This window comes from Garra rufa, chromosome 1 (genome assembly GCF_049309525.1).
Source record: "Garra rufa chromosome 1, GarRuf1.0, whole genome shotgun sequence".
In the NCBI taxonomy this organism is placed as follows: Eukaryota; Metazoa; Chordata; class Actinopteri; order Cypriniformes; family Cyprinidae; genus Garra; species Garra rufa.
In genome coordinates this window covers 91,024,541-91,034,517 of record NC_133361.1, presented here as the reverse complement: position 1 = coordinate 91,034,517, position 9,977 = coordinate 91,024,541, and the positions used below count along the sequence as shown (strand labels likewise).

The following is a 9,977-nucleotide window of genomic DNA, read 5'->3' as shown; positions in this document are numbered from 1 at the left end:
GTTGGTTGAAACGACGTTATAGAATCAACACATATTCGACATAAAATCGATCTAATTGGTTGGCTTACCTAACGTTGAAACGATGTTGATTTCAGGGGGGTAAAACGATGCTACACAATAAATATTTTCTGCTTGTTTCTTACATACATTTTAATAGATAAATTAGCCTGTATATGCAATAATTTATTGAACACACATCAAATTCAGTCATAATTTATTTATTATTTACACAAAATTCAGAAATACATGTTTGACACTCAAATACACACAAAGAAATCAAATTACTGGAAGTAAACACAAAGAAAGTAATTTACAGGCTAATAAAGAAGTTACAAATTAAAAGCTATATTCACTTCAGAATAAAAAAATTTCAAATGTTTTTGTTTAGTGGGGCACAAAAGGAGATGTAAGGCAGACAGCCACAGTCACTATTCACTATCATTGCTATCATTCTAATTACTGAGACTATGCCACTCTCTCCTTTTGTGTTCCACAAAATAAAGACATATTGGTGAAAAGATGATTTATAAAGATTTCCGACCCTTGAAAACAGAAGACAGAGGTACATAGCAGATAAAGCGATTTTCTTTTGCAATTAAAATTTAGGTTCCTTGTGATATCAGGGGTGTGAACTAATCAGGTCAGGTTTGAAAAGGGTGATCCAGACATAACCCACAATATCAGGCATAGACAAAGTTAATTTCTAATTGCTGTTTTATGTAATATCACTCCATATACACATTTTTAGAGGATTTTTTTAGCATTTGCCTAAAAATATTATCATGTGTATATACAGTATTCATATAAAACGGCAGCATTTTATTTAAAATGTACATTTCTAATCATTATTAATGGAAATAATAAGTAAAATATGCTATGTGTTTCTGTCACTTGGTGGAAAACAAATGCTTGAGTAAATGAAATGAATGAAAATGACCTGAAATTACCACTTACAATGGCAGCAGTGGAACACTCATGAGCTCATTTACCATTTTCACTCCCTTAAGTTTTACATGCTTTTCTTTTAGATGTATAATTATGATAATTTGCATCCCTAGATATTGTTTAGTTGTTTATGTCCCTTTGTTATATTTGCATACCATACATCTATTGTATGTGGTATTATTATTAGCAAAACTGAGCACCTGGCTGTGACAGTGGAATTTGTATTTGTAGAGAATATATAAGTATGTTTTAGGAGTTGCAAACTTGTATTTTTTGTTTCTTTCACAAACACAACAAAACCTTCTCAAAATATATATTTTTTTTTTTGCAGGAGCAAAAATCCTGTTCCACAAATGAAAAAATTCACACGCTCCGTTATACCAGATTTATGCAGGACTATATTTCATTTTTTCTGAAATGTGTATTTATTAGAACTTTACATATTTACAGACTTTATTAGAATTTAGCATAGAATCTAGCACTTACCTATTGCTATTCGCTCCAATTTATTAAAAAAATAAAGAAAGAAAAACTTGCTGAGTGTACTGTGCTAGCAGAAGTGGGTCAAAGGCCACATGTTGTATTTATCTCATTTACAGTCGTGGTCACAATTTTTAGCACCCTCAGTAAATATGATCAAAGAAGCCTGTAAAAAAAAAGTACTTTCATCAAAAAAGATGAAAGGCTTACTCCACCCTAAAATGAAAATTTTGTCATTACCCCCATTTTGGATGAAAACCGGGGGCTTTGTGGCTGTCCCTTTGACTGCCAAGTAGATAACACTGTCAAGGCCCAGAAAAGTATGAAAGATGTCATCAAAATAGTCAATCTGCCATCAGAGGTTCAACCATAATTTTACAAAGCTACGAGTAAACTTTTTGTACACAAAGAAAAGAAAAATAGTGACTTTAGCCACCGTAGCGGCATTTTGGAGAGTATCCGCTGGGCGCTAATAGAGTAAGCTGTTCCATGTCAGCCGCAACACACGGATGTGTGATCTTAAATTGTGTTCGGAAGACAAACAAAGCATTTATGGGTTTGAAATGACATGGGGAAAAGTAAAAAGTAAAAAGTTCATTTTGGGGTGGAGTAACCCTTTAACAATACAGTTTTATTTTCACAGGCTTCATATTTACCAAGGGTGCCAATAATTCTGACTACAACTGTATATGCAAATGTGCAAATTTTGTTCATGACTTGAGATTTTTATTCAAGTGTGTGAGTGTTTTGCCCTTCATTCACTGCAGCAACTCTAGCCTAACTGTGAGCATATAAGGTACTTAATTTGTGAATTGTAGATTAGGATCTGTGCACCTGAGAATTTGAAATGGTATAACTGTTGTGTTATGTTTGTGAGAAAGAGTACAAAAAAAATAACTCCTATAAAATGTATTCTCTGTGGCTTTAAATTTACTGATACACATGCGTGACTATTCTTTACAACTACAAATTCCACTATCACAGGTGTTCAGTTTTGCTATAATAATACCTTCACAGAAAATGTTAGTAGTCAGCATATATGCAAAAGCAGAGAGGTCAGTGTGGTGTACTGTAGGCACATCTGTCCAGGCCAACATCTGGTGTACTGATGTATTCAACTGGAATCCCAGAAAATCTGCAATAAAAATGTTACAGTTCAAAATCCATCATACATAACTGATATAACAGGACTGCCCATTCCTGGAGATCCACCTACTTGTAGAATTGTGATCTAAACCTGATCCAACACAACCGTCTGTAATTCTCAACTTTGCAGGAAGGTATATTTCCAGGAACTGGACTGGGTACCCTGCATTATAAAGTATCACATTTTGTATCTGGTATTACAAATTATCAATGTAAGCTTAATTTTAGTTTAACTAATTAGAAAATATTTGTGGCATAATATGGGTGTTTTGTGAGAAGTCCAGTGACCTTGTTATGTATTTTTTTTTTTTTCATGTGTTTTCATAAAAGACTAATGATGCAAAATATAAAACCCCCATGCATTTACAAACCTGATATGGATAAATACAACGGTGGAAATCTTGAGTCCATGTTTGTTACATAGGAAAGCCTTCCACTGACGTGCTGTGAAGTAGATTTCTTGACAAGTTCCTCCCTAAAAGTAGATCAACAACAAAGTAACTGTATTGTCATAGTGTGTAATTTAATAAAGTCACTATATTACTTTTTAAAAGATCTCATTAATACCTTTGCTTAACAATATTTTTAGATCTTATGACGAAGGCATATAACACCTTTTTAGGTTAATTTACAGTCATTTACATCTGCATCAAAAATACATACTCTGTCCCAAACTGCTGTTTAGTAAATGTAGTAAAAGATGTCCAAACTGCTAAATAATTTAATAGTAGTAGTATATAAAAAATTACAAATATGCAAAACATTGTTCATTTACATATATTACCCACACTGTAACAATACAAAGTTGAAAATCTGCAAACTTACCTTTTTGGGCAATGATTACAATATAAGGATAATATTTGTCAGGTTTGTATAGTTGACATCATCTCAAGTCTTTGTAAGTGCTGCTGGCATCTTCTGAAGTCTTCACAAGTGAAGCTGGATCCAAACTGGAACTGGTGTAATCTCTAGCAACCTTGGGATGGGCATCCCGAGATTGAAACAGGAAAGCAAAAAGAGAAAGATTAGTATAACTGCTGTTCATATTATTTCAGACAAACGATTATTCATTTCATAACATACAACTAAAGTGCAAGGTCACAAGATGTTTTTTTGTGTTAATATATGTTAAAATGTAATTGATTGCTGTGATCAAAGCTGTAATTTTTAGCATCATTACAGTCTTCAGTGTCACATGATCATTCAGAAATCATTTTAATATGCTGATTTTGCACACAAAAAAACAGCTGTGCTGATTTATATTTTTTGTGTGAACCTTCTTAATGTTGTGAAATTTATTTTTATCATGATTTTTTAAAGAAATTAATTTTGTTATTCAGCAAAGATACAAAGTGAGTGTAAAGATTTGTTTCAAATAAATGCTGTTCTTTTGAATTTTCTGTTCAATCAAGGAATCCTGAAAGAAAAAATAGCAACACAACAGTTTTCAACATTGATAATAATCAAAAATGTATGTTAAAGTGCATATTGCAGGTTAGAGACTCCGGTGAATTGATGTATAGAAAAATAATGTAGGAACCAGATTTTCTTTAAAATATACTTCAAAATACGCTATTAAGGCTTCTAGAGTCGTTTTTGTGAGAGAATTTTACTTCCGCATCTGAAAAACTGGCAAACCGGTAGTGACGTAACGAGAGGGAGAGCGGTCAATGTAAACCATAGGAAAACAATGGATCGCAATGACTGTTCGGACGCAGAGAACATTTAAAATGTTTATTTACACTTGTATGACGAACCACAGACACAAATATGAGACTGCTATGTGGCCAAGAGAGCAGGGACATGCCAGGATTAAACAGAACAGCGGTCAGAGGAGACAAATTAAGTTGTGGTGTGAGGAGAACAGGGCAGGTGTCTGAGAGAGATCAGTGTTAGCTGACGATATCTAATCGGGCAAAATCATAGCATTTGTCATCTAAAAGTATTGATTCTACTTACCAGTAACACAAACGAATGATCGTTGTCGATCAAGCGTGTCATACTCATTAATTTCCGATGCAAACGTTACGTGATATAGCGGGTTTTTATTACCGCGCGCGCGAGAGAGATAAACACCTTTTTGTTTTAGGCCTATTATATGCTTATATGGGAAATACCCCCAAACTTGATGTGCTGTCTCTGACTCTGCACCCAGGCTTTGAGGCTTGCTGTCTGAAATCAAAATAGGTTCTACATATAGCTTAAATGCATTTTAGGCAGGGGCATCTCCAGGCCAGCAGACATGAGTAAGCTTATGGTAGAGATCATTTATTACTCTGAGCTAAATACTTACAAATAAAAAACGTACAAATAAACAGTAACATTTTATCTCAATTACAGTTTGACTATATTTAGGTGACAAATACATGTAAAGTAAAACTTTTTGATGCCATTGGTAAAAGACATTTAATATTGACAGCATAAAGTTGTCTGCTCATCAGGAAGCCCTTACCTGCATGTGTTGTGTCAGCTATTAGACAGTTTACAGAGGAAGGATTACTTTATAAAGGTTTTGAATGGCCCCATTTTGGTGACAAACAATAAAAAATAATCACAATCACAAATTGTCTTACTGTATACATTTTTTATGAAGTTTACAACATATATATCAAGCAGAGCTGCATTTATGGCTAATTCAATTCAGTTTAATTTATACAGCAATAAATCATAAATATTATTTCATAGTACTGTTAATACCCAACTTAAAACACAACATTGCAACTGTTAATATATACATGTAGATGTACAAAACATATACTACTGAAAGAAAAATATTTTCAGTGTGGGTATCACACTAATGTGTGACATTAGTGAAGGTTAATAACAGCTGGCTCCACTGCTTCAGATCTTCACACAGCCTCATGTCTTGCAATGTCTCCCAAAGCCCTATAAACACAACACATGACAATACATTACAAATTAGCTGTGCAAACAATGTGAACAAGCTGTAACTAGACTTGATGATTATAATATTAACAAACTGAGGATAACTGACCAGTAATGCCTTCTCCTATATGGTACCGTTTTTACACAGTTCTTAAAATGATATTGCTAATGCTTACAAGCTAGCTACGGTGCTTTACAAAAACGTATACACATCTCGTTGTCTCATTATTTAAATAAATATGTTCACGGATTTGGTATTTATGAGAAGTTGTGAGAAGAAAAACAAAACTTACGGTGCAGTTCCCGTTTTCGTCGAGCTGCATCTCTGACGGCTTCGGACGAACCACAGTCTGACAGCGGACCCGATGAAGCTGCTTTGTGCACCGAAGGAACTGCACCGGCTCTGAGCCTCACTTGGTTCTTGCTTCAGCATCTCATGTTGAACTGCATCATATCGCCGGGATGATAATCCTCCAGAGTAAAGTGAACGCGTTTTTCGAAGCAGATGCATTAGTATAGGCCCGTCACTTCATCCGCACAAACGCACCCAGATACAGAAGATAGCACCGTTCTTTTTATTGTAACGTTAAGTAAACCCGTGGACACGATGTCCTGACAGGCTGGAGTTTGTGCAGCCTCCATAAATACAATAATTTACCATGACGATGATCAATTAAAATTAAAAATAACTACCGAAAACACACTAACTCAAGACTGCTCCTACTGAATAGCATCAGAGCTAGGCGAACGACTCCCTCTCGTGACGTCATATGACGCGGTGTGGAAAAAAAAGCTGTTTTTGAGAGCTGTCAAGGAAACCGTCACTTTGTCTTCTAAATTTGTGCCCTTAGGTCTTGTAAAATATTTTCAAATAGCGCATTAACGGTTCGTATAGTATTTTTATTCACGAATATATGTTTATCTCGAATTTTTTTTTAACCTGCAATATGCACTTTAAGCATCAAATCAGCATAATTTCTGAAGGATCATGACACTGAAGACTGGAGTAATAATGCTGAAAATTCTGCTTTGTTCACAGAAATAAATTACATTTTACAATATATTCACAAAGTAAACAACTTTAAAATGGTAATAATACTTTACAATATCACCGTTTTTGCTGTTTTTTAATCTTGAATTTTTAAATAAATCCAGTCTTGGTACACAAAAAGAACTTATATAGAAAACTTAAAAAAAAAAAAAAAATATATATATATATATATATATATATATATATATATATCTTACTGAAATTTGAACATTAGTGTTTGTTTGAGGTTAACTTACTAGCCATATGGTTTACTGTGCCTTAGAGTTGTTGTCTGACAGGAGGTTTGCTCCAACTCTGGGGTGCAGGCCATCGTCATGGAAAAAAATAAGAACATAAGAAGCAATTTGTCACAGAGCCAACAATATTTAGCACATGTGATATGTAGAAAAGATAAAGAATATACTGAAAATAAATTCTTAACATACAATAATTTGCTTCTAGGTTTACTTTTTTGAAATTGTTTATATTTCTTACTTCGCAATATCAATATTTGTTTACCATGAGAGATCAAACTGCTTTTGAACTAGATTCTGTTACGTCAGTGACGTCACCGATTAACGGTACCATGTATATGTTTAGGTTATCTGAGCCTATTTCCAATCACCCATTGATAAAATACCAGTAAAACTACAACAGACCTGTCAAAACTTCTTGTCTACACATAAATACGTGATTAAAATCAGAAACTCTCATAAACTGCTCAGTTTATGGAGTTAGCATAACGTTACCTCCTCTTACACCAGTTAAGATGCTAACGGACTTTTTCGAAGACACTAAACCATCTCTATGGACTAAAGTCAACAGAAGCGAGTCAAATACAAGCAAGAGAAGTGTCAGAGACAGCTATATGTAATATTTGTATGATTTTAGGAACTGACCTTACCGAAAATAGTGAAAACAACAGCGAGAGACCCGAGTTTCTTGCTTGTCCGTTGCTGTGTTGTTGCCCCGTTTCCATGACAACTCCCTCCGCTGTAGTGTTTGAATGGGACTCGATCGTTTGCGCACTCATTAAAACATGTCAGCAGAAGTTACAAAAAATAAACACATAAAATTAGTGTCAGGAACAGCTATATGTAATATTTGTGTGATTTTAGGTACTAAACTTACCGAAAGCAATACAAACAACAGGGAGAAACGCAGTTTCCAGCTTGTCAGCCGTTGTGTTGCAGCCCGTTTCCATGACAACTCCCTCGCTCCAGTGTTTGAAAGCTACGCGAATGTTCAGCGTGCACGCACACGTCAGTCACGCAAAATGTACATAGATAAACAATTTTAATTTTAATTAAACTGCTATTAAATCATACATTTAAGTTTTTGTTTTGCAGTTCTGTGACCCATTTACAGGTGCAAAATGCCCTGCACCTGATAGTCAGATAAGCACTTTTATCGTTTAAGAAGTTTAAGTTTTATAGATTTAATAGTTTTATTTAATAGTTTATTTTTATGTAATATTTTTATTATTAATTTATTATTTATTATTTTTATCTTTTCTTTTTCTTTTTTTCTTTTTGTAGAAGGCCGGATTAATACCCCTAGAACTGCCCGATATATTTTATTTCTTTATGTATTTTTCTTTCAATTTAAATTATATTTCTTATTAAAAATAATAAAACAAAACTATAACAAAATAAAACAAACAAAAACAGTAAATGAAACAAACAACGAAAATTTGGAGCCCAATATTTTATGAAGTTCACAAAATTTAAATTGTGCTTTTATATTTTTTATTTCTTCTTTTTTTCAATTATGTAAAAGCATTTTGGACATAACATTCGCATGCAAATTCAAAAACATACGGCTATATTAAACCATCTCTTAATGCAGACTTAAAAAAAACATAAGTCAATAAATGTGTTTTATATTGACCTGACAAAAAACGAGTTTTTGGGGAGACAACTTTGTAGACTTTCTACAATTTACAATGCACAAGCTATAAGCAGCAATATCTGAAGGATGCAGAAAGATCGATTCATAAAAATCATAAAACATAAATTATCTTTTTTATGTCCATTTTCGTTTTTTGTTTCAGATGAAAAATCAATGGTACGGATTTCTCCATTAGGGCTTGACATTTCTGAAACCACAATTCATGTGTCTATCGTCTAACGCGAATAAAATGCTAAAAATTGTAACAGACATCCAGCGTATTTAACAGGGCACAGGCAAGTTGCCTAATGATTATAAATGTGTACGGAAAAAAATTTACATTGTAATTATTTATTGTTATGAGTTTATTTGTTTCATAATCAGAAAAAAATTTGCAAGCGATCACACCGGCGCCTCCTTATCACGCACCAATTTGTGCCTAGGCTATTTTTGCAATTTTAAATTAGCTTTTATTTTAATGTCCTTTTCAGTTTTGAGATAAAATTGCTGTTTTATTAGTTTAATTTTTTTCTTAATTTTAGACACATTTCTAGTTTTCAGTTGTATTTATTTATTTATTTATTTATTTTTTCAGTTTTAGTACAAGTTAAACTGCAACGCAAAATTAATGCATATGGTAAATAAATTTCCCTCTCAACCTCAGATGCATTGATGGTCCCTTATTTCTTTTCACAGTGCACCGGTTTAGAACAAATGATAACGAAAACGATTATTTATTTTTGATAATTATTTTATTTCAGTTAGGTTTTCCTAAATTTTGTTATTTTTGTTTCGGTTTTTTTTTTTCATTTGGACATTTCATTTTTCCACATTTCTTTTTTTTTTCTTTGCCTAATTGCCTTTATTTTCGTTAAATACAGTTCTTAATACAACATATATTACCATTTTAACATGTATACAATATTTCTTACATTTAAACAAAAAATTTTAGAAGTAAAAATTAAATATATAATCGTAGTAAAAAAAACAATGTGTCTTGTTTAGGTGACTGACATCACATCTCTTTAATTTGCTTTGTATTAAATAAAATTTTAAACATACAAAAAAAAAACATTTTTTTAGATTAAATAAAACATTTACCAAAGAAATGCAAGTCAGCAGCACTGAGAATTACTCCTGAAGAGAAAACAAAATATCTGCACTCATTATAACAACTGTAGCGACTGTCCTGTCCTATTCTTCACCAAATCTGGTCTAAATGCAAGACAGATGCAGTTATAGTCTAAAACTAAATATTGACAAAATGATAACGGACCTCCAATTCGTTTATTATTAGTTGTTGTTGATCAAGATTAAAGGGATGTCGCTGTTATAAGAACGTATTTAAATGACTAATTTATGGATTAAAAAAATTATGATCCCAAGCAGATTAAGAAAATATGGTGAATTTATTTTAGGCCTATTTTACAAATATTAATAAATGAATAGACTGAATAACGTTTCGCGTCTGCACAACAAAGTATAGGCTAAATTATTTTTAACGTTTAGTGATACGAAAACAAAACGTGTCATGAAGAAAAATATTTAAGCAAGTTTATATATATATATATATATATATATATATATATATATTGCTAAT

General features: G+C 32.7%; 1 long non-coding RNA gene across 1 annotated transcript; it reads right to left on the bottom strand.

Annotated features, from left to right (window-relative positions):
- Positions 1 to 222: 222 nt before the first annotated feature.
- LOC141326115 (uncharacterized) lies at positions 223 to 7,662 on the bottom strand. Its single transcript, XR_012353855.1, has 6 exons — positions 7,392 to 7,662; positions 6,745 to 6,802; positions 3,397 to 3,547; positions 2,943 to 3,046; positions 2,642 to 2,734; positions 223 to 2,560 (listed from the first exon to the last, which is right to left on the bottom strand). It is a non-coding gene; the product is annotated as an uncharacterized lncRNA (long non-coding RNA).
- Positions 7,663 to 9,977: the final 2,315 nt, after the last annotated feature.